This window comes from Bubalus kerabau, chromosome 5 (assembly GCF_029407905.1).
Source record: "Bubalus kerabau isolate K-KA32 ecotype Philippines breed swamp buffalo chromosome 5, PCC_UOA_SB_1v2, whole genome shotgun sequence".
Lineage (NCBI taxonomy): Eukaryota > Metazoa > Chordata > Mammalia > Artiodactyla > Bovidae > Bubalus > Bubalus kerabau.
Genome location: NC_073628.1, coordinates 72,250,902 through 72,275,039, shown reverse-complemented (window position 1 = coordinate 72,275,039; position 24,138 = coordinate 72,250,902). Strand labels below are relative to the sequence as shown.

The following is a 24,138-nucleotide window of genomic DNA, read 5'->3' as shown; positions in this document are numbered from 1 at the left end:
GATTGAACCCACATCTCTAAAGTTTCTATTCCTGAATTGGCAGGCCGGTTCTTTACCATTAACACCACCTGGGAAGCCCAATGAAAGTGTTAGTTGCTCAGTCATATCCCACACTTTGTGACCCTCCAGACTGTAGCCCTCCAGACTAATCTGTCTGTGGAATTCTCCAGGCAAGAATACTGGAGTGGGTAGCCATTCCCTTCTCTAGGGGATCTCCCCATAGAACAATATAAGAACAGGCCCCACCCAATGATCTGGTAATGTTTAACAAAAAACACTGGTTCTTATTCCTAGGCCTTGGGTGGGACATTCCACTGAAATGGTTCTCTGTACCCCCAAAGACATCAGATAAGAACGACAGTGCTGGCAAGACTCTCCTCCCTTGATTCAGAGAAATTTCCCTAGGAATCAACCATGTGTGAGCATCTTGTTGATTGAAAATATTGGGCTAGTTATATCAGGTTGTCTTTTTGTTATTTTTTGCCATCAGTCAATTATATTAGTTTTATGCTTTGTGCTTTATATCATAAAAGAATTTCACACTAAAGTGGATAGAAGAAATGGCAATTGTCATTGAATTTGATTCCCCGTTTAGTAATTTCCCTAGAAAATCTGGCTCATTATTTTATCAGAGATAAAATCCACTATTGATTTTATAAAACTAGTCATGATTAGAAATTCAAAATTTATTATGATTTAGTGATGATTACTCTAGACATTACTTTGTCAACAAAGGTCCCTCTAGTCAAGGCTGTGGTTTTTCCAGTGGTCATGTATGGATGTGAGAGTTGGACTATAAGAAAGCTGAGCACCAAAGAATTGATGCTTTTGAATTGTGGTGTTGGAGAAGACTCTTGAGAGTCCCTTGGACTGCAAGGAGATCCAACCAGTCCATCCTAAAGGAGATCAGTCCTGGGTATTCATTGGAAGGACTGATGCTGAAGCTGAAACTCCAATACTTTGGCCACCTGATGCGAAGAGCTGACTCACTCGAAAAGACCCTGATGCTGGGAAAGATTGAGGGCAGGAGGAAAAGGGGATGACAGAGGATGAGATGGTTTGATGGCATCACAGACTCAATGGACATGGGTTTGAGTGGACTCCAGGAGTTGGTGATGGACAGAGGGGCCTAGCATGCTGCGATTCATGGGGTTGCAAAGAGTCGGACATGAATGAGTGACTGAATTGAACTGAACTCTGGATGTGAACTATATGATATTTTATTGTAATGTTTATAGTTGTGAGCATCTTTGTGGCAGGCAGTCACTGAGAAAGGTTTCTTTGATACTTGAAGAGAATTTAAATTCACTTGGAAAACCATACTAGCTTCTTTGAAACTGTGTATTGTAGGCAGAATGTGCTGTGCTGTGCTCAGTCATGAAATGCAGAGTCGTGCGTGACTCTGCAACGCTATGGACTGTAGTGCACCAGGCTCCTCTGTCCATGGGATTCTCCAGGCAAGAATACTGGAGTGGGTTGCCATTTCCTCCTCCAGGGGGTACTTGACGACCCATAGATTGAACCTCCATCTCCTGTATTAGCAGGCAGGTTCTTGACCCCTGAGCCACCAGGGAAGCCTGATAGGCAGAATAACAACCCACTAAAAGTCCACACCTGTGAATGTATTTCCTTTATATGTCAAAAGCAAGTTTGCAGGTATGATTAAAGGTAAGGACCTTCAGATGAGAGAGTAGCCCAGATTATCCATGTGGAGCCAGTCCAATCAATGACTCCTTCAAAGTAGAGCAACTTTCCCAGCTTTGGTTGGAGAGAAAGGTGAAAATGGAGAAGGTTCAAGGGGGTGCAGTGTGGCTGGTTTTGAAGTTGGAAGGAGAGACCACAAACCAAAGAGGGTGGGTGGCTTCAGAAGGATGCAAGAGGCAGGGAAACAGGTTTTCACTTAAAGCCTGCCGAGACAGGTAACCTGCTCCCACGACATCTTGCTTTTATCCCTGTGGTGTTTTCATTCTCTCTTCTTTTCTCCTTTTGTTGTTACCTCTACTATTCCTTTAGGCAGAAACAATTTAGAAATACAAAATCAGTGCTGCCCATGTCCAGGACCCCCCGCACAGAAGCAGCACAGGTAGCCACAGTGCAGACGTGTTTCAGTGCCTGAGTTGTGTTGAGCCACGTTCTTAGCTGCCATGGTCAGTTCTGTTAGTGCCTGGATGGGAGGTGATGGCTGACGATTCACTTTGCCTCCAGGTGCAGAAAGAATATCCTACGTGTCTAGGAATCCTTGTCTTGCCAACTTAACAGTAATTCACTTAAGTCGTGTAAATTGTTTCATTTTATTTCAAAGACAGGAAAAATCATTTGACATTTGTTAGGTGAGCAGGTGTGGGTTGTGAAAGAATTCTTGAAAGTATTAACAAGGGAAGAAAAGAGTTTTTATTTACTTTCTAAGATAGGAAAGGGGCCAGACGCATAGAGCGGCTTTGGCCCTGAAGGTTGGGGGCTTGAGTCTTAACTGAGTTTAAAGGTCAAGGTGCAGGTACAGGGGGTGTGTTTTTATCTATTCTGATTCACAATTGTATCCGGTCTGGCTATGCTTCTGTGAAAAGTGTTCATTGCTTGTTCATATCTCACTCTTTGCAACCCCATGGACTAAGCCTGCTGGGCTCCTCTGTCCATGGGTTTCTCCAGGCAAGGATACTGGAGTGGGTTGCGATTCCCTTTTCCAGGGGATCTTCCCAACCTTTTTCAGATATTCTGTAACTTTTTGTCTTCAGTAATTTCCCAGTCTTTGGGTTTCTGAAAGAGACTTGACAGTGGCCTTTGACAGGCACTACTCTGTTTTGAATAATGCTATGTGGGTTTACATCTTTTGTATGCAATCAGTTTCATTGAATAGAAAAATACACCTATTTTTATATGACTGGTGTCATAAGATCCAAGCCTGTAACCAAGGACCTATGTAGGGATACCCTTTTTTAAGAAATGAACGTTAGACTTCTGGTATATGATTTTGCTAGATAATTATGAAACAATGTTCTCTTTAGAAAATACCCTTTATTTCCTAGTTCTGAAATGACTATCTATGGAGATAAATTTAAAATGTCACCATTTTAGATTTCAACTACAGATCAAATATTTGGTCTATTAGTAATTATGCAAATGATGAAAATCAATGCATGTCAAAAATTATGTCTGATTTCTTTTAAGTCTGCTGTAAATGTCATTTCAAAGCAGTAAGGACTCTACCATGGAAAACAAAGCTAACATAAAAGTATCATGAGCTCTTAAGTTTGTGCACATGTACACACACACACACACACATACACACAAGGTTTGAAGGAAACTGTTTCAAATTTGTCTACAAACTAAACATGTTGACAAGACTGTTCAGTGTGTTAAATGACTGTCAACTGTAATTAGTATATATTAAGCCATTAGGTGTTACATCAGGTAGTGGATTGTGCTAAAGACATTTATGACAGTTTCTATTGTGAGCAGAGATGAATGTTGAGCACAGAAAGTTCAACCTTTGCTAAAACATTATCTTGATTTTTGCTTTCGCTTTTCCCAGAATGTGTGTGTTTTATCTGGAAAGTGATGCCTGTTTTTCATTTTAGTGGCATGCTACATTGATGGAATGCCTTGTGATTGAGCATTTATCACTGCACTGATTCTGCAACACTTTAGGTAATGCATAGAAGGAGCCAACTTGCTTCCAAAATCCACTGCTTCTTTATTTAGATTCTTGACATGGTGCTTTTGTTTCCAAATGCAAAACACATTGTTTAGTGAATGTTTTTTTTTTTTCCTTTGTTAATAATGTCATTCCAATGTACCATTTAAGAATAGTAAGTTGTGCTTAATATTTTAACTAATGGCTAAATGCAGAAAATTCAAAAAGTTGTCCTTTACATTACTCTAGCTTAAAAAAATTTTTGTTTTATTGTCATAGCTTTTTATTTAACCAGGAAAACATTTCTATGTTTTTATTCTTGGTTTTCTCATTTTAAGGCACTGTTTTTAAAAATAATTATACTATTGCTACTATTTCTAATAATAGTAATCATAGTTCACATGTAACATGACACTTTTTATGACCCAGAAGCTGTCCTAAGCACTTTCCATATTTAACTCAGCTTTCAGAAGAGTCCTTTGAGATCATTACTGTTGTTATCCCCATTTAATAGATTAGACTAAGGTAAGAAAAATAAAACTTGCCCTGCTACCGGGGGATAGAGCTTGGATCTGAACCCCAGGATTCTGGCTCCTGGGGCCATGCTATTAACCCCTACAATAAACCCATTAACAAAATTCATTTGAACAAGATGGGCAGAATGTTACTAATTGACAAAGCCATCATAATATTTTTCTTTTATGTTATTTTGAAAAAAATCCTTAATAAATATGAATGCATTTTGCATGAAATTGTGTGAATTACCCAGTGTCCTTTTATTTCTTAGATATTTTTGTAAGTCTTCTAGTACTATTTATTCTGTGGGTACTGCTTCATCATATAGACTCCATGCTGTTTTGTAAGGAAGGTTATATTTGCTGAAATGTTAAATGATCTTAAACTATATTGACATTTATATCAAATTTCCAGTGAAGTGAAATTCACTTCCCCTATGAAATCCCAATGTGGAATAGACGTCACATCAATTAATACATTAGCACTCTGGGATCAACACCACCTAGGTGAGATAATTCATTCCAGAGGGTTTATATTCACTGTGCGTGCATGAGTGCTCATTAAGTCATGTCTGACTCCTTGCGGCCCCATGGACTGTAGCTCATCAGGCTCCTCTGTCCATGGAATTCTCCAGGCAAGGATAATGGAGTGGGTTGCCAGTTCCTTCTCCAGGGGATCTTCTGGACCCAGGGATCAAACCTGTGTCTCCTGCATTGTCAGGGGGATTCTTTACCACGGAGCCACCTAAGAAGTCCCTATTTTCACTGTAGGGAAACTTAAATGGGTAGAAATGAATTGTGAAAACTGTCATTACATGGAGAGGCTTAACTCCTTAACTCCATTTTCAGCTTAAGAAATTCTGTGGTGGGTGCCTGTATACAAGTGTCTTTGGGAGCATGTTGGGATATCAGTGGCTAAGACCTGGAGGCTCAAAAGGTAAAGAATCTGCCTGCAATGTAGGAGACCCAGGTTTGATAGGATACCAGCTGAGGAGCAGGAAGAAAACTAGGACCACATGGTGACCTCCGCAGGGCAAAAGAGCAGAACCGCATGAGCTGTTCCCTCCAAACATAGCTAGGCATTTCTGATATTCATGAGCTTAAGTATGGTTCAGATTCTTAGCAAGGCTGAGAGGGCCAACCTGGTGGGAGCACCCCAGTGACAGACGATCTGAGTAAAAATAATAAATACCTGCACGTCTAACAGGTGGTAATTTTAGACTTGGTCTATAGTACAGACCTGTGACTTGGAAGGTGTTAAAAGGAACATACAAAAACCTGAGCATGATGTTAGTGATTCAGTTAAACTTCCTGCTCTTCAGATGAGAATACGGACTGAAATACCCCAAAGGAAGATTAATAGAAATTAGCAGTGGGCTGAGCAGACAGGGACCCTGATGAAGATAAGGGCAGAGAGTACATGTGTCCTGTTCAGGTATCTATTTATTCTGACCACCGAAATACCAAATCTTTCCTCAGAGCATCGTCATCCTACTAAGTTCCAGTCACTGCTAATATTGCACTAAGGAGAACAGAATTGTACACTCAAGGGATGTGTTTCAGAAGTCACATCTAAAGCAACAACATTTAGACTATTAATAAAGGTCACAGGATTATGCATCTACTCAAGCCCTGGTTAAAAAATTAATACTTTGGTTAGGAAAAAAAAGTATGGCTCAAATATTTGATGGTTAATTTTATTATAATTTAATTATTTATTATAATTGTATACATTATCTAAAACATATTAAAATATTTATTATAATTATTAATTTTAAAATAGATTAAACATTTGAAATAAGAGTAGATATAAATTAAGAGAAATGCTATGACATTGTTTTTAATATAATATATTTTCCCCCTAAAACAGATTCCAGTGTATTGATTCATTTTGGTGGGGCTCATCTTGCTGAAGACCACAGAGAAAAGGTCAGTTCTCTGCAAAATTACTTTCATTATGTTGTCCCTGAAGGTACAAGACAAGTTAATTTAAAATTGCAATTATATCTTCACACCAAATATATCTGAATTAAAAATAAAAAGGAGGATTTTTTTTTTAGTTAACATTTCAAGCAAGTGAAATTAACTTAAATTTCATTAAGGCTGTCTTTTTATTTTAAGTAAATATCCAATAGGAATTTGGTTATATGAACTAAAAATATAATAGTTTTGAGATAGCTGTAAGTTTAAATAACTGATCTTAATGAAAAATTAAGAAGTCAGTGAGAATGCTTTTTAAGCTTTATTGTGTATGCTGCTGCTGCTAAGTCACTTCAGTCGTGTCCGACTCTGTGCGACCCCATAGACGGCAGCCCACCAGGCTCTCCCATCCCTGGGATTCTCCAGGCAATAACACTGGAGTGGGTTGCCATTTCCTTCTCCAATGCATGAAAGTGAAAAGTTAAAGTGAAGTCACTCAGTCTTGTCGGACTCTTAGTGACCCCATGGACTGCAGCCTACCAGGCTCCCCCGTCCATAGGATTTTCCAGGCAAGAGTACTGGAGTGGGGTGCCATTGCCTTCTCCTTTATTGTGTATAAATGACCTATAATTTTTAAATTGCATATGTTTAAAGTATACTTTTTGATGAGTCCGGACCTATATACACAACTATGGTACCATCACCATGATCAACGTGCTACGTATATCCATCACTTTCAGAAATTTCCTTGTCCTTTTATGGTTTTTGTTCTTTGGTTTTGTTTTTGTGAGAAGAACACTTAACACCAGCTCTACTAATAACATATTTTAAAGTGCTGCTGCTGCTGCTAAGTCTCTTCAGTCATGTCCAACTCTGTGCAACCCCATAGACGGAAGCCCACCAGGCTCCCCTGTCCCTGGGATTCTCCAGGCAAGAACACTGGAGTGGGTTGCCATTTCCTTCTCCAATGCATGAAAGTGAAAAGTTAAAGTGAAGTCGCTCAGTCATGTCCGACTCTGTGCAACCCCATGGACTGCAGCCTACCAGGCTCCTCCATCCATAGGATTTTCCAGGCAAGAGTACTGGAGTGAGGTGCCATTGCCTTCTCTGATTTTAAAGTGCACATTGATATTGAAGTTGCCCAGTCATGTCCAATTCTTTGCAACCCCATGGACTGTAGCCTACCAGGCTCCTCCATCCATGGAATTTTCCTGGCAAGATTACTGGAGTGGGTTATTAACTATAGATAATATGTTGTAAAGCAGATTTCTAGAACTTATTTCTTTTGCATAAGTGAAGCTTTATACCCACTGAGCAACAATTACCCATTTATTGCAAATTAATTTCATAAAAATATAACATCTATTTTTAAATAGGCAGACAACTACATTTACAGTTGAAACAATAATCTTGTTGATTACACAGTAGAAATCTATCTCATTTTAATTTACCATTTGCCATTAATAGTTCTTCTATAATATCATGTTTTAGGAAATTTTCTCCATAGCAGATTTAGAGGAAAAAGAGGAAAAAGATTTGTTGGATTCTATTATGTGCTGAAAGTGAAAGCCTGTCACTAAGTTGTGTCCAACTCTTGTGACCCCACGGACTGTAGTTCTCCAGTCTCCTTTGTCCATGGGATTTCCTAGCAAGAATAATGGAGAGTGTTGCCATTTTCTTTTCCAGGGGATCTTCTCTACCCAGGGACTAAACCCACTAAATCCTGCTTAGCAATCTGATTCTTTACCACTGAGTCACCAGGGAAGCCCCCTATTATGTGCTAATGTCTTACATATATTGCCTCAGTTATCACAGTGGAAATGGAAGCTCAGAGATTAAACAGTTTACCCAAATCACAAATATACTAAAGGGATTTCTAGAGATTTTTATTTCAGTCTGTCACATTCCACATGTGTGCTCTGAGTTGCCATCTGAGACAGTTTCTCCTGGGTCACTCCTACTGGCAGTGGTCACACAGCCACCTATGTGCTTGTCTCCAACTGTCTGTCCAGGTTTCTGAGCCTATCACAGAGAAGCTCCAACCAGGCTGCCTGCCATGCAGCACAGCTGCTGAAGCTTGAAAGTACGCAGGAATCTCTAATCAACAGCACAACTGTGCACAATTCCATGCAGCAGCTCACAACCTGAGATCATTGTGAAGTCTTTTCTCTGTTTCATTTCCAAGAGCATCCAGAGAGTTACAAAGACATGCAAGATTATCAGATATTAACCTACACACTCCCTCACCAGCCAACCAGTTTAGGAAACAAAATGATCTCCAGTCCCTGGAGAAAATTCCTGATTACAATTACATTCCTGTATTGTAGTATTTATATTTTCCAATAACCATAGCAGAGATGCAGTGGTGGTTAAGGGAAAACAGGAGGGAGAAATTAAGATTCTCTAGGGATCAATTTCATCAAATGTTAGTGAGGTCAGATATTGAGTAATCACACTATAGGAAAATATGATATCAATAAGCAGAAACCTCCTACAAACCAACTACATTTGATCCCCCTAATGGAAAATTAATCATACATGGGGGCCTAGTGCTGATAAGCAAACAGCATATATTGTTACTGTATCAGAGAGTGGCATTGATACACTACTGTCTACTTAAAAAGCCTGGATGGATATTCAGTGGTAGCTGCCATTATCACTAGATAACATTTCTTTGCCACTCACTGTTCTAAACCTTGTAATTGCCCTTTTTAAATAATCTCTCTTACTTAGCATAATGTTTTGAGGTTTATTGGTATTGTTGCATGTATCATTGGAGAAGGCGATGACACCCCACTCCAGTACTCTTGCCTGGAAAATCCCATGGGTGGAGGAGCCTGGTAGGCTGCAGTCCATGGGGTCGCTAAGAGTCGGACACAACTGAGCGACTTCACTTTCACTTTTCACTTTCACGCATTGGAGAAGGAAATGGCAACCCACTCCAGTGTTCTTGCCTGGAGAATCCCAGGGACAGGGGAGCCTGGTGGGCTGCTGTCTATGGGGTCGCACAGAGTCAGACACGACTGAAGTGACTTAGCAGCAGCAGCAGTAGCAGCAGCATGTATCATTAGTTCATTCCTTTTTATTCTTGAGAATTCTATCATATGGACATATCACATTTCGTTTGTCTATTTACACGTTGGAGCACATTTGGATTGTTTCCAGTTTTGAACTATTTCAAGTAACATTGCTCTGAATATTTAAGTACAAATCTTTGCACAGGTGTGTTTTTCTAACCCATCAAGAAGTGAAATTCTGAGATCATCTTATAACTTTTTAAGAAACCGAAAGACGTCTTTTTCCAAATTAGCTGTAACTTTTTGCATTCTTAACAGCAGTGTAAAAAGATTTTCAGTTTCCTTACATCCTCATGAATATCTTAGGGCTGTAAGTCATTTCCTTTTTAGCATTATAATAGTTATGTGAAGGTATCACACTGTGGTTTGAGCTGTCGATTCCATTATAAATAATAGCCTTGAGGTTCTCTTCACTACATATTTATCCTTTGTATATCTTATTAGGTGAAGTGTCTGTTCAGATATTTTTGTCCATTTTTTTATTAGATTGTGGTCCAATGGTGATGGTTGAGCTGTATAGTTTATTATATATTCTGGACAGAAGTCTTTTATAAGAAATATGCTTTGCAAATACTTGGCTTTTCTGTGGACTTTTTGTTTTTTTAATGATGTCTTCTGAAGAGCAAGATATATACATTTTTATGGTCTAGTTTACCTTTCTTTTCCTTTTAGTGCACTTAAATGTAGGTCTGTGATGCATTGCAAGCTTGTGTGTGTGTGTATGTTGTAAGGTTAAGGGGCAAAAGTTGTTTCTTTTCCCCACCATGTGGATTTCCAATTGCTCTAGAGCCCTTTTTTTTGAAAACATATTCTTTCTCCATTGAATTACCTTGGTGCTTTTGTTGAAAATCAATTTTATATATGTGGCTTCTTTATTCTGTTTCATTTATTGACTATCTCCCCTTATATTAATACAATACTACATACCTTTCAAGTAAATTGTGATATCAGCTAGTGTCTTCAGTGCCATTCTTTTAAAAAATCGTTTGTATATTCTAGATTCTTTACATTTCCAGTTAGCATATATGTGTGTGTATGTGTGTTTAGTTGCTAAGTTGTGTCCAATTCTTTGTAACCTTTTGGACTATAGCCTGCCGGGCTCATCTATCCATAGGATTTCCCAGGCAAGAATACTGGAATGGGTTGCCATTTCCTTCTCTATGAGATCTTCTGACCCAGGGATCAAACTCACATCTCCTGCATTGTAAGCAAATTCTTTACCAACTGAGCCATCAGGGATATATATATATATATATATATACACACACACACACACACATACATAAATGTATGTAAAACACAAAAACCTTCATATGGATATTTATAGCAGCTTTATTCATAATTGCTAAAATTTGCAAGAAATCAAAATGTTCTTTAGTAGATGAATGACTAAACTGTGGAACATTCAAACAGTAAAATATTATTCAGTGCTAAAAGAGAAATGAGTTACCATGAAAAGACATACAGAAAACTTAAATACATATCACTTTTGAGTTCTTATGGAGGTTTTATTACATAGGTATGTTTAAGTCACTCATTAACATAACAAAAAACAATTTTTATCACTGATCATTTAGGAAATTCAAAGGATTTTAAAAGTTCTGTGTCAGAAACTGGGACAGAGATGAAATATGTACTTCTTAATATAAATCATAATATCACATTACTTTCTGAAGGTCAAGGTCAAATTAAATCAGCTCTAAATGTAAGGTTTGTGTCTCCCCTGAAGCATCATGCTCAACTCAGATGATCTCAGACTTCACAGAGACTCCAAGTATTTTCTGAGACTCATGATTGTAGCTCAAGGATGTACTAGATACATATTACAAAGACTGGTAGCCTTGGGAACATGTGATCTTCCATGAGACCTAGATATTCAGGAAGACTTATCTGTTAAACTTTTAACCATAAAAATACAGTTACATGGCAGAAATATAGGTCTCTGAAAATTTCCTTATGACCTGAATTAGTATAGTTTCCAAAACTTTCAGTTCAGTTCAGTCACTCAGTCATATCTGACTCTTTGCCACCTCATGGACCACAGCACACTAGGCCTCCCTATCTATCACCAACTCCTAGAGTTCACCCAAACTCATGTCCATTGAGTCTGTGATGCCATCCAACCATCTCATCCTCTGTAATCCGCTTCTCCTCCTGCCCTCAGTCTTTCCCAGCATCAGGGTCTTTTCAAATGTGTCAGTTCTTCGCATCAGGTGGCCAAAGTATTGGAGTTTCAGCTTCAACATCAGTCCTTCCAATGAATACCCAGGACTGATCTCCTTTAGGATGGACTGGTTGGATCTCCTTGCTGTCCAAGGGACTCTCAAGAGTCTTCTCCAACACCACAGTTCAAAAGCATCAATTCTTTGGTGCTCAGCTTTCTTTATAGTCCAGCTCTCACATCCATACATGACCACTGGAAAAACCATAGCCTTGACTAGACGGACCTTTGTTGGCAAAGTTTAGTGCTTTGCTGATGGCTCAGTTGTAAAGAATGTGCCTGACAGTGCATGAGACCCAGGTTAAATCCCTAGGTTGCCCCTGGAGAAGGAAATGGCAAAGAGTAGGACATGACCTTAGTGACTAAACAACAGAAAGCTCCAACACATTAAGCCTCTTGATCAAGACTCTGCCAGATACCTTAGTCTCATTACCTTGCTCCCTAAATGTCCATCTTCTAACTTCCATTTTCAGTGCACCATTTTTTTTTATGTTTTAGTATTTAGTTTTATAACCATTAAAAATTGAAGAATAGTTAATTTACAATGTTGTCTTAGTTTCAGGTATACAGCAGAGTGACTGTTTTATATATATATATATATATATATATATATATATATATATATATATATATATGTATATTCTTTTTCAGATTCTTTTTCATCATGGCTATTATAAGACATTGACTACAGTTTCCTGTGCTATACAGTAGATTCTTGCTGCTTATCTATGTTATATATAGCAGTGTATATATGTTAATCTCAAACTCCTAATTTATCCCCGCTTTCCCCTTTGTTAGCCATAAATTTGTTTTTTGTGTCTGTGAGTTTTATTTTTGTTTTGTATATGAGTTCATTTATATAAGGTTTTAGATTCCACATATACATGATGTCATATGATATTTGTCTTTGTCTGAGTTACTTAATGTGATAATTTCTAGGTCCATCCATATTGCTAGAGATGACATTATTTAATTCTTTTCTATGGCTGAGTAACATTCCATTGTGTATGTGTGTGTGTATGTGTGAGATCTTATCCATTCATCTGTTGATGGACATTTAGGTTTCTTCCATGTCTTGCTGTTGTAAATAGTGCTACTTTGAACATTGGGGTGTAGGTATGTTTTCAAATTAGAGTTTTCTCCACATATATGCCCAGGAATGGATTACAGGATTATATGGGTAACCCTATTTTTAGTTTTTTAAGGAACCTCTATACAGTTCTCCATAGTGGGTATACCAATTTATATTCCCACCAACAGTGTAGGAGGGTTCCCTTTTCTCCACACCCTCTCCAGCATTTATTACTTTTAGATTTTTCAATGATGATCATTCTGACTGGTGTCAAGTGACTCCTCAATGTAGTTTGATTTGCATTTCTCCAATAATTAGTGATATTGAGTATCTTTTCATGTACCGTGATCAGCTGTATGTCTTTTTTGGATAAATGTTTATTTAGATCTTCTGCCCACTTTTTTGATTTAGTTTTTTTTTTTTAATAATAAGTTTTAAGAGCTGTTTATATATTTTGGAAATTAACCCACTTTTCATTGCATTATCTACAAATACTTTCTCCCTGTCTGTAAGTTGTCTTTTCATTTTGTTTATGGTTTCCTTTGCTTTGTGAAAGCTTTACTTAGGTCCCATTTGTTTATTATTGTTTTTATTTCCATTTTTCTAGAAGACAGATTTAAAAAATTGCTGTGATTTATATCAAAGAGTGTTCTTCCTGTGCTTTTATCTAGGAGTTTTTTTTTAGTATCTAGTTTTACATTCGGAGAAGGCAATGGCACCCCACTCCAGTACTCTTGCCTGGAAAATCCCATGGGCAGAGGAGCCTGGTAGGCCGCAGTCCATGGGGTTGCTAAGAGTCGGACAAGACTGAGCGACTTCCCTTTCCCTTTTCACTTTCATGCATTGGAGAAGGAAATGGCAACCCACTCCAGTGTTCTTGCCTGGAGAATCCCAGGGACAGGGGAGCCTGGTGGGCTGCCGTCTATGGGGTCGCACAGAGTCAGGCACGACTGAAGTGACTTAGCAGCAGCAGTTTTACATTTAGATCTTTAATTCATTTTGAGTTTATTTTTGTATATAATATTAAAGATTATTCTAATTTCATTCTTTTAAATGAATGTTCAGTATTTCCAGGACCACTTATTGAAGAGACTATTTTTTGTCCAGTATGTATTCTTGCCTTCTTTATTGTTGATTAATTGACCATAAGTTTGTGTGAACTTCCTGGCTTTGTATCCTGTTCTGTTGATCTATATTCTGTTTTTATGAGAGTGCCATACTGTTTTAATTTCTGTGGTTTTGAAGTATAGTCTGAAGTCACAGTGCCTGATTCCTCCAGCTCCATTCTTTTTAAGATTGTTTTGACTTTTGGTATATTTTGTGTTTCCATACAGTCTTTTTACATTTTTTTGTTCTAGTTCTGTGAAAAATGCCCATTAGTTATTTCTTAGGCAGAACATTGAATCTGTAGATTATGTTGGGTAATATGGCCATTTAATCAATATCAATTCTTCCAATCCAAGAATACAGTACATCTCTCCATCTGTTTGTGTTATCTTCAGTTTCTTTCATTGGTGTCATAGTTTTCAGAGTACAGATCTTTTGCCTCCTTAGGTATGTTTACTCTTGGGCATTTTATTCTTTTTGATGTCATGGTAAATAGGGTTTGTTCCTCAGTTTCTCTTTCTGATACTTTGTAGTTAGTGTATAGAAATGTAACAGGTTTCTGTATATTAATTCTGTATCCAGAAATTTTACTGAATCATTGATGAACTCTAGTAGTTTTCTGGTAGCATCTTTAGGATTTTCTGTGTATAGCATCATGTCATCTGTGAACAGTAACAGTTTCACTTATGTTCCAGCTTAAATTCTTTATTTCTTTTTCTTCTCTGATTGTGGTGGCTGGGACTTCCAAAACTATGTTGAATAGAAATGGTGAAAACGGACATCCCTGTCCTATTCCCAATATTAGAGGAAAATGCTTTCATCTTTTCACCATTGACTAGGACATTAGATGTGTGTTTGTTATATGTAGCCTTTATTATGTTGAGGTAGGTCCCCTCTATGCCTACTTTCTCGACAGTTTTTATCATAAATGGATGTTGAAGTTTGTCAAAAGCTTTTTCTGCATCTATTGAGATGATTGTATGGGTTTTACTTTTTAATTTTTTTATAGGGTGCATCACATTGATTACTTTGCAAATATTGAAAAATCCTTGCACCCTCCCCCCCAGGATAAACCAACTGGATCATGATGTATGATTCTTTTTCATGTACTGTTACAATCAGTTTGCTTGTATTTTGGTGAGGATTTTTACATCAGTGTTCATCAGTGATTTTGCAGTGTACCAATCTTAACACTATTCTGACACTACTACGCTCACACACTTCAGAACCTTTTATTCTATCCCCTCCACTTTTCCAGAGGGAAATCATGCCTTAGCAGGTCTCACAGCATAGAAGAGCCAGGCAGAAAACAAGCACTCTGTGGAGGTAGATAGCCATGTCTCTCTCAAAAGAGAAAAATGGTCTCTAAGAGAATTATACTAATTTATTCCTATCTCTGTGGAGAAGCAGTTGAGCAGAGGAAGGCTAAGAATGTTTTGCTAACAAAACTCTATGTAGAAGTAGTCATTAGGATTGGGAACGCAGCATTCTTTTTCTAACAGGATTCATGGTCACACAGATTCCCACAAATAATTGCATTCTCACCTCTCTTTGTGAAACACTGCCAATATTCAGTTCTGGGTAAATCCCACTGTCAACATTTTTGGTTTGCATCTTCAGCCTGGAAAAATTTGCTAGGAAAAATGTGTCATGAATACATTAATCCATTATGTATATCTATTTGCCATGGTTATACTGAAATATGTCAGAACTGTGCTTATTGTTAATTGTGGAGCACACTCAGAGTTCTTTCTTCTCTTGACTGATCTCTTCTATAGAGCTGGTACTTGTCTTATCTTTCAGTGTTAGTTTACTCCATCAGTCATTGCAAGTGTGCTCCATGTCCTCAGGTATCCAGTTATTGCCACGCTAACCTCAGATGGCTCTTTATTTCCTCTAAGACTTTTCACTCTGACCCTTTTCTTCCTCTCTCAGAGAAAAATTTCCTCCTCTTTGCAAAGTCAATACCTCCATATACATTTGTCTGTAGAAGATAACCATTCTTATGTGCTAAATTTGTATCTCTCTATGCCATTGTCTATTTTTGACATAAATGGTGATTTATTACATAACCTCATTTTTTCTTAATCTTTCCCTGTCAGTAGTGCTTGCTGTTGCTGCTGCTGTTTCTGTCTAAATATCCTAAAAAATCTTCAGAAGACAAAACACTGGGATATGCCCTAGAGATTTTTTCTTTTCCTTTTCTTTAATGTGAACATCTTATATACTATGTTAAGTTTAAATGTGCTTAAAACCTTGTCATAAATGAAGAATAATGTATGAATTCTTAATTCACAAAAAGCTCTGGTTGTTAATCACTTGAGATGTAAAAGTACCCACAGGTTATATTTCTTTTTTTTGCTTTCTGTGTCACTGCGGCCCTGTTGTTCCCAGCCTTGTTAAAAAAGCTCTGTGCTTTTGATAATCAGTTTCAACCATCTCTCCCTACTGCAGTGGTTCATTAAAAACATGCTTCTGGCAACCTGTAAGCCCAACTACAATGCAAAGTTTTATTGTTCTTCAACAGAGAGACAGAAAGTGATTCCAGCACAGAGGAAGGCAGAGCTAAGTTGTAGGGAGAGAATGAGAGTGGGAGCTAGGGCATAGCTGGAGGGAACATGTGGGTTCCTGGCTAATGTCATCAGATGGTCCTGAAGTCAGATCCCTTTATCTTTCCAGGTATATGAATTAATAAATTCACTGTATTTGTCAAGACAACTTTGAGTTGGTTTTCTGACACTTGGAAATACAGTGTGCTGAGAAACAGAAACATTGGTAGAGAGAGGAAATTTCGGTAACTGAAAAGACCCTGGTCAAATGTGGAATCAGTTCAGTCAAGGCAGAATTGATGGAGGAGTATCTTTCCCTCAGATCAGAAAGTTAATGATCTTTCTTATGAGGAGCAAAGCAACTGTTTATACTGATGGCTGTTGTATCTCTGGAACTAGATACTGGGCTGAATAACATTAGGAATTAGGAAACTTGTCTAATGCTTGCTGCCTGCAGGAAAGTATTGGAGGAAAAGAGATCTAACCTTTGGTCTTGATTTACCTGACTAAATGAAGAGTGTGGTTACAACTTTGATGGCCAGCAGTCCATGATGACTGAGCATTGGATAATCATGCATAACAGTGTAACAGAGTGGGGCAGTCCACAGCCCTTAACATGAGGTCCTTCAGGGGCGCCATTACCAGACAACCTAGTAATAGACAAATTGTACATTAAGATAGTTTGGTATTTCCAAAAACCGGTATAGGGATATAACTTGTTCTGACTAGTTACTTCTTTTATAAGGTGCTGAAATATATATTGGAAGAGAGAGGTTCTCTTGTGTTTTGAGATTGTGATCATGAGTCATGAAAGTCTGCAAACAGAGGAACTTCCTCTGCCACTATTAATCAGTGAGTTAATACTACTGTAGACAGAGGGGAACATAAGCAAAAAGTATCACAGCATAAATGTCTATGGTACTTTTTGGGTAATTGTCTCTACCCACAAATCCGTCTCAGAAATCCCTTCCTGGAGTCTCTTCTAAGTGGTCCGTCAGCTTCTTTAGTCAACAAATGATTTAACCTATAATGGTTTTATAGTAATATAGAACATAAATAACATGGCTTGAGAATTTGAGCTGAGCCCATTGACAGCTTCTGTTTGGTAGTCAGGTCCAAGAGATGTAGCAGAAATCTAGATAGTAGGAGATCCTTGATCTGAAGGATCTGGTGGTTGTTGACATGTGACAAGTGTAATAGAGGCAAAGGTAATCTTTCAAGATTTATCCTTTAGAAAATTGTCATAACATGACTCATGCTGCCAAAACAAGATATTTACCAAGGTGTTAATGAAGTATTTAGCACCCTTTTTAATTCTGGTGCCCTTGTGTAGTGCACGACCTTTACAACTGAACATTCTGGAATTGGTTAAGAAATGTGAAGCCACATGGACATGGAAATTGGAAATCAGCCTTGGCTGAAGCATAGTGTTTTGGGGGAACACTAAGTAGCTCAGTGCTGGAGAAGGCAATGGCACCCCACTCCAGTACTCTTGCCTGGAAAATCCCATGGACGGAGGGGCCTGGTGGGCTGCAGTCCATGGGGCCACTAGGAGTTGGACACAACTGAGCGACTTCACTTTCACTTTTCACTTTCATGCATTGGAGAAGGAAATGGCAACCCACTCCAGTGTTCTTGCCTGGAGAATCCCAGGGATGGGGGAGCCTGGTGGGCTGCCGTCTATGGGGTTGCAGAGTCGGACATGACTGAAGCGACTTAGCAGCAGCAGCAAGTAACTCAGTGCAATTTTTCTTGTTGTTCAGTCGTCAAGTCATGTCTGGCTCTTTGCATTCCCATGGACTGCAGCACACCAGGCTTCCCTGTCCCTCATCATCTCCTGGAGTTTGTCCAAGTTCATGTGCATTGTACCAGTGATGCCATCCAACCATCTCATCCTTTGTCACCCTCTTTTCCTTCTGCCTTCAATCATTCCTAGCATCAGAGTCTTTTCTAATGAGTCAGCTGTTTGTTTAAAATAAACTTTAAGTTTATAAAATTAAAATATTAATTATTACTTAAAAATAAAATATTATAAAATTTATAAAAAGACACATATGAACATAGTTACATATACTTAGAAAAATAAGATAAAATTATATATGAATGTTAGTGATATGAGCTATCATAATAGACAACTTGGAAAGAAAAGGAAAAAAAAACAGTTATATTGCAGTTGTCAAGCCTGAGACCTGATTCAATGCCAGACTTTACTAAATGATGTCAAAATTATAGGCATCCAAAAAGCACGTATGAAATGAGGTCTACAAAGTCAAGGGTAGCTTACCGGGCCATATATTCTCACATTAGATGTGTCTTTTTGGCCCAGGGTATTTGAAGTCTTAGGTGCAGTTTGTGGCATTCCTCTAACTGTAGGGAGAGTTTCAGCTCTACCAGTTTATAGCCCAGAGTTGTATAGCTTAGGTGACACTGAGAACATCCAGTTAGCAAGGCAAATATGGCATCTGCTTTGACCCCTTCCCAGTATTGTTCCCATCTTCCACAGGAAGAGAGTGGATCTGACCTATTGCTTAAACTCTTTTCTCCCAAAAATATCTTAGAAACATTCTGAGTTATTCATTAACTAAAGCAAGTCTTATTTACGATCAGGAAATTTCTGATCATAGAAATCACAGATAGACCAGCCTGATGTAAGCCTGGGAAATATCATGACGCCTTTGGGCAAGTGTGAAGTGGGAAGTTTTTCCATCCTGAGAGAACTGATAGAAGGAATATAAGGAAGTCAGTTCTTCACTGACTCTTCAGCATATTGACTGCAGCTTGATTGACTATGCTTTAGGTATTAGACAATTTAGAATCATTATGTAAATCAGTATGTCTCTCATATTTAAAAGTGTTTTCTTTTCGATTGATGATTGCTTGTCTTCTTTTTAAGAAAAAAATTAAATGTCTACATTCTGGACAAACATACGGTGTGGTTTAAAACTGCTAGCAAATAACGTATATAATTGGACAACCTGTTATCTTGATTATTATTATTACTTACCACAGATATAGCATTTGACTAAAATGGTATTCACTCAAAGTAACTGACAAGCATTAATTACTTAATGTGTTCATGTTCTTTATGGATAAGTTAAATATAGTTGAATATATATATATGAAACTATATACACACACACTTCCAGGATTAAAGGAATTTCCAGGAACAAGAGAAAATATTTGTTTTTGGCTGAATATGCATATAGTAATGTATATAAAATGCCTCCAAAATAATATCAGTTTTCTTTCAGAAATAATACTCTCAGTAATAACACTTATAGTCACAGTTAGACACATTTTAGCATAAAAATTATTTTAGTTTGCAATTAAACTTTCGTGATCAATTCTTTCAGCTTTATTGAAGTATAATTGACAAAAATTGTATATATTTAAGTTGTACAATGTGATTTTTTAAAGACAATTATTTATAGAAGATTTAGGTTCACAGCAAAACTGAAGAAGAGGTTCAGACATTTCCCATATACCCACCCCCGCCCCGTCCCCCAAAACACATGCCTAGCCTTCTGCATAACCAACATCCCCTCACCAGAGTGGTACATTTACAATTGTTGAACTACATTGATACGTCATTATCAAACAAAATTCATAGCTATCGTTACAGATCATTCTTGGTGTTGCACTTTATCTTTCTATGGATTTGGCCAAGTGTGTCATGACATGTATCTATCATTATGTTATCACACAGGGTATTTTTACTGCCCTAAAGATCCTCTGTGCTTTGCTATCCAGCCCCCACCCACCTCCACCTCTAGGCAATCACTGATTTTTTTCCTCTCTTCATAGTTTTGCCTTTTCCAGCATGTCATAGAGTAGAAATCATACAGTATGTAGCCTTTTCCCATTGCCTTCTTTCACTTTGTAATATGCATTTAAAGTAGTGCCATGTCTTCTCATGGCTTGATAGTGCATTTCTTTTTTGTAGTGAGTAATGTTGCATTGTCTGGATGTACCTGTGTAATAATCCATTAAGACCTTGATGCTGGGAAAGATTGAAGGCAGGAGGAGAAGGGGACATCAGAGGATTAAATAGTTGGATGGCATCACCAACTCAATGGACGTAAATTTGAGCAAGCTCCAGGAGTTGGTGATGGGCAGGGAAGCCTGGCATGCTGCAGTCCGTGGGCTCTCAGAGTCGGACACAACTGAGCAACTGAACTGAATTGAACTAGAAGGCATCTTCGTTGCTTCCAAAGTTTGGCAATCATGAATAAAGCTATTGTAAACACTTGACTGTAGATTTTTGTGATGGATATACATTTTCAGTTTCTTTGGTTAAATACCAAGAAGTGTGATGGTTGGATCATATGTCAAGAGTATAATTCGTTTTGTAAGAAGCCACAAAATTGCCTTCCAAACCGGCTGTACCATTTTGCATTCTCACCAGAAATGAATGAGAGTTCCTGTTACTCGACACCCTCACCAGCATTTGGTATTATCAAGTGTTCTAAATTTTGTCCATTTAAATAAGTATGCAGGGTTGTTTTAGTTTGTACTTCCTTGATGGAATAAAAATGTGGAGCATTGGTTCATATGCTTATTTGCCATCTTATTTGTATATCTTCTTTGCTGTGGTGTCTATGAAGGTCATTCCCCATTTTTTAGTTGAGTTGTATGGTTCTCATTGTTGAATTTAAGAGTTCTTTGTGTAATTTGGTTGCTAGTCCTTTATCCGGAAAAGGCAATGGCACCCCACTTCAGTACTCTTGCCTGGAAAATCCTATGGACGGAGGAGCCTCGTAGGCTGCAGTCCATGGGGTTGCTGAGGGTCGGACACGACTGAGAGACTTCACTTTCACTTTTCACTTTCATGCATTGGAGAAGGAAATGGCAACCCACTCCAGTGTTCTTGCCTGGAGAATCCCAGGGACGGGGGAGCCTGGTGGGCTTCCGTCTATGGGGTCGCACAGAGTCAGACACGACTGAAGCGACTTAGCAGCAGCTTAGCAGTCCTTTATCACTGTTTTGCAAATATTTTCTCCCAGCCTGTGACTTGTCTTCTCATTCTCTTGAATTTAGTAATAATGTTAATCAATTTCTTCTTGTAGAAAATAACATAGTATCCCTTATTTTGTCTTTCATGAAAGATACCCTAAGATATCCATCCCTGTATAGGTATCCTTGGATTTAGTGCAAATGAATTGAAAAAATGGGAAAAAGACATGTACCTTCTTCCCCTGTCTGAATGTACATCCATAATAGACTAGAAGTTAGATGCTATCAATTAGTCTTCTCCTTCCTTCAATGGACTGAAATATTCTCTAGAATTTTGTACCTTAACAAAGGTACAAACTGAGTTATTACAGTCTATAGTCAAATAATGTGTCAGGCATATTTACCTTACACATGTCATGTCAGAGTTCACAAATAAGCTTGAGTTTTCTTAATAGTTGACTTTCCTTGTGTTTGTCATATTCTCTCTAACTCAGATGGAATTTGATTTTCTGGGTCACTGAAGGATCCTCTAGGGTATGTAGAATGAAAATAAAGATGGTTTTTGATTAATCATTCCTTAGAATGATTAGGTTTTGGTTAATCATTCATTGGAATCTTTAGAGAGAATTGAGATCAAAGACCCTCTTTAACTTCAAACAAATAACATAAGCATCATAAATCTGAATATGCCATGTAGAGCATTCTGTGCCACATATATATTTATGGCATTTGTGCTGAATTAATTTTGTCTTTCAACTGATCAACATTATAGTTTATAAAAAAATAATGGAAAATATGGAGCTCTTCCTCCTGAATCTCATCTGTTACACAAACCAGAGCTGGGTAGGCAGTAAACAGCATAGGCTCCCAGAATGGTGGGAAGCAAGATTATGGAAGAGAAAATAAATCAGGGTGGAATGGCCAGTCCTTGGAGACAGGCTTCCATAATATGGAGGGATAAGTTTAAGCAGGAATTAAGGTGTTCATAGTCTATCACAATGTACTCTCTGTTTCATCCTTGTATTTTTTGAGTCACTTTTGCTTTAGAGTATATCTCTCTTAATTATAGTTTGAAAAACAGCAAGGTTTATGCTTTTCTCTGAAAATCTTGTGAGAGATATGGATACTGTACCCAGAAAACACACATATATACAGAAGCAAGTGAGAATTTTAGGGTTGTACATATAATGTCCATCCACAGACCTTTTGAGTGGTCCATGAAACATGTAAAAATCCCTCATTTTATAAAATGTAAGGAAAAAAAAGTTTACTATTTCATCTATTAATGATAACTAGACTAAAAAATGTAGAATGAAATCAATTGTTCTTTTATGGCTTGGTTTATATTATACCTCTTGGTCTTATAGAGTTTTCAGTTCAGTTCAGTTCAATTCAGTCGCTCAGTCATGTCTGCCTCTTTGCGACCCCATGAATCACAGCACGCCAGGCCTCCCTGTCCATCACCAACACCCAGACTCACGTCCATCGAGTCAGTGATGTCATCCAGCCATCTCATCCTCTGTCTTCCCCTTCTCCTCCTGCCCCCAATCCCTCCCAGCATCAGAGTCTTTTCCAGTGAGTCAACTCTTCGCATGAGGTGGCCAAAGTACTGGAGTTTCAGCTTTAGCATCATTCCTTCCAAAGAAATCCCAGGGCTGATCTCCTTCAGAATGGACTGGTTGGATCTCCTTGCAGTCCAAGGGACTCTCAAGAGTCTTCTCCAACACCACAGTTCAAAAGCATCAATTCTTCGGCACTCAGCCTTCTTCACAGTCCAACTCTCACATCCATACATGACCACTGGAAAAACCATAGCCTTGACTAGACGGACCTTTGTTGGCAAAGTCTCTGCTTTGGAATATGCTATCTAGGTTGGTCATAACTTTCCTTCCAAGGAGTAAGTGTCTTTTAATTTCATGGCTGCAGTCACCACCTGCAGTGATTGTGGAGCCCCCAAAAATAAAGTCTGACACTGTTTCCACTGTTTCCCCATCTATTTCCCATGAAGTGATGGGACTGGATGCCATGATCTTCGTTTTCTGAATGTTGAGCTTTAAGCCAACTTTGTCACTCTCCTCTTTCACTTTCATCAAGAGGCTTTGTAGCTCCTCTTCACTTTGTGCCATAAGGGTGGTGTCATCTGCATATCTGAGGTTATTGATATTTCTCTCGGCAATCTTGATTCCAGCTTGTGTTTCTTCCAGTCCAGCGTTTCTCATGATGTACTCTACATATAAGTTAAATAAGCAGGGTGATAATATACAGACTTGATGTACTCTTTTTCCTATTTGGAACCAGTCTGTTGTTCCATGTCCAGTTCTAACTGTTGCTTCCTGACCTGCGTACAAGTTTCTAAAGATTCCCATCTGTTTCAGAATTTTCCACAGTTTATTGTGATCCACACAGTCAAAAGCTTTGGCATAGTCAATAAAACAGAAATAGATGTTTTTCTGGAACTCTCTTGCTTTTTCCATGATCCAGAGGATGTTGGCAATTTGATCTCTGGTTCCTCTGCCTTTCCTAAAACCAGCTTGAACATCAGGAAGTTCATGGTTCACATATTGCTGAAGCCTGGCTTGAAGAATTTTGAGCATTACTTTACTAGCATGTGAGATGAGTGCACTTGTGCAGTAGTTTGAGCATTCTTTGGCATTGCCTTTCTTTGGGATTGCAGTGAAAACTGACCTTTTCCAGTCCTGTGGCCACTGCTGAGTTTTCCAAACTTGCTGGCATATTGAGTGCAGCACTTTCACAGCATCATCTTTCAGGATTTGGAATAGCTCAACTGGAATTCCATCACCTCCACTAGCTTTGTTCATAGTGATGCTTTCTAAGGCCCACTTGACTTCACATTCCAGGATGTCTGGCTGTAGGTCAGTGATCACACCTTCGTGATTATCTAGGTTGTGAAGATCTTTTTTTATACAGTTTTTTTGTGTATTTTTGCCATCTCTTCTTAATATCTTCTGCTTCTGTTAGGTCCATACCATTTCTGTCCTTTATAGAGTTTTAAAGACCTAGTATTGCATTTCCCGTGTATTATTCTAAAGTTTTTAAGTTACATGCTACTATTTTAGTATCAGCTTATCCAAA

At 38.2% G+C, this 24,138-nt stretch overlaps 1 long non-coding RNA gene across 2 annotated transcripts in view; it reads left to right on the top strand.

The window, feature by feature from the left end:
• Positions 1–1,698: 1,698 nt before the first annotated feature.
• Positions 1,699–24,138, top strand: part of LOC129652839 (uncharacterized) — a 38,343-nt gene continuing 15,903 nt past the window's right edge. For both annotated transcript variants that reach the window (XR_008714808.1, XR_008714807.1), the window contains exons 1-2: positions 1,699–1,919; positions 6,017–6,075. This is a non-coding gene — a long non-coding RNA (uncharacterized LOC129652839). The remainder of the gene's footprint in view (positions 1,920–6,016; positions 6,076–24,138) is intronic.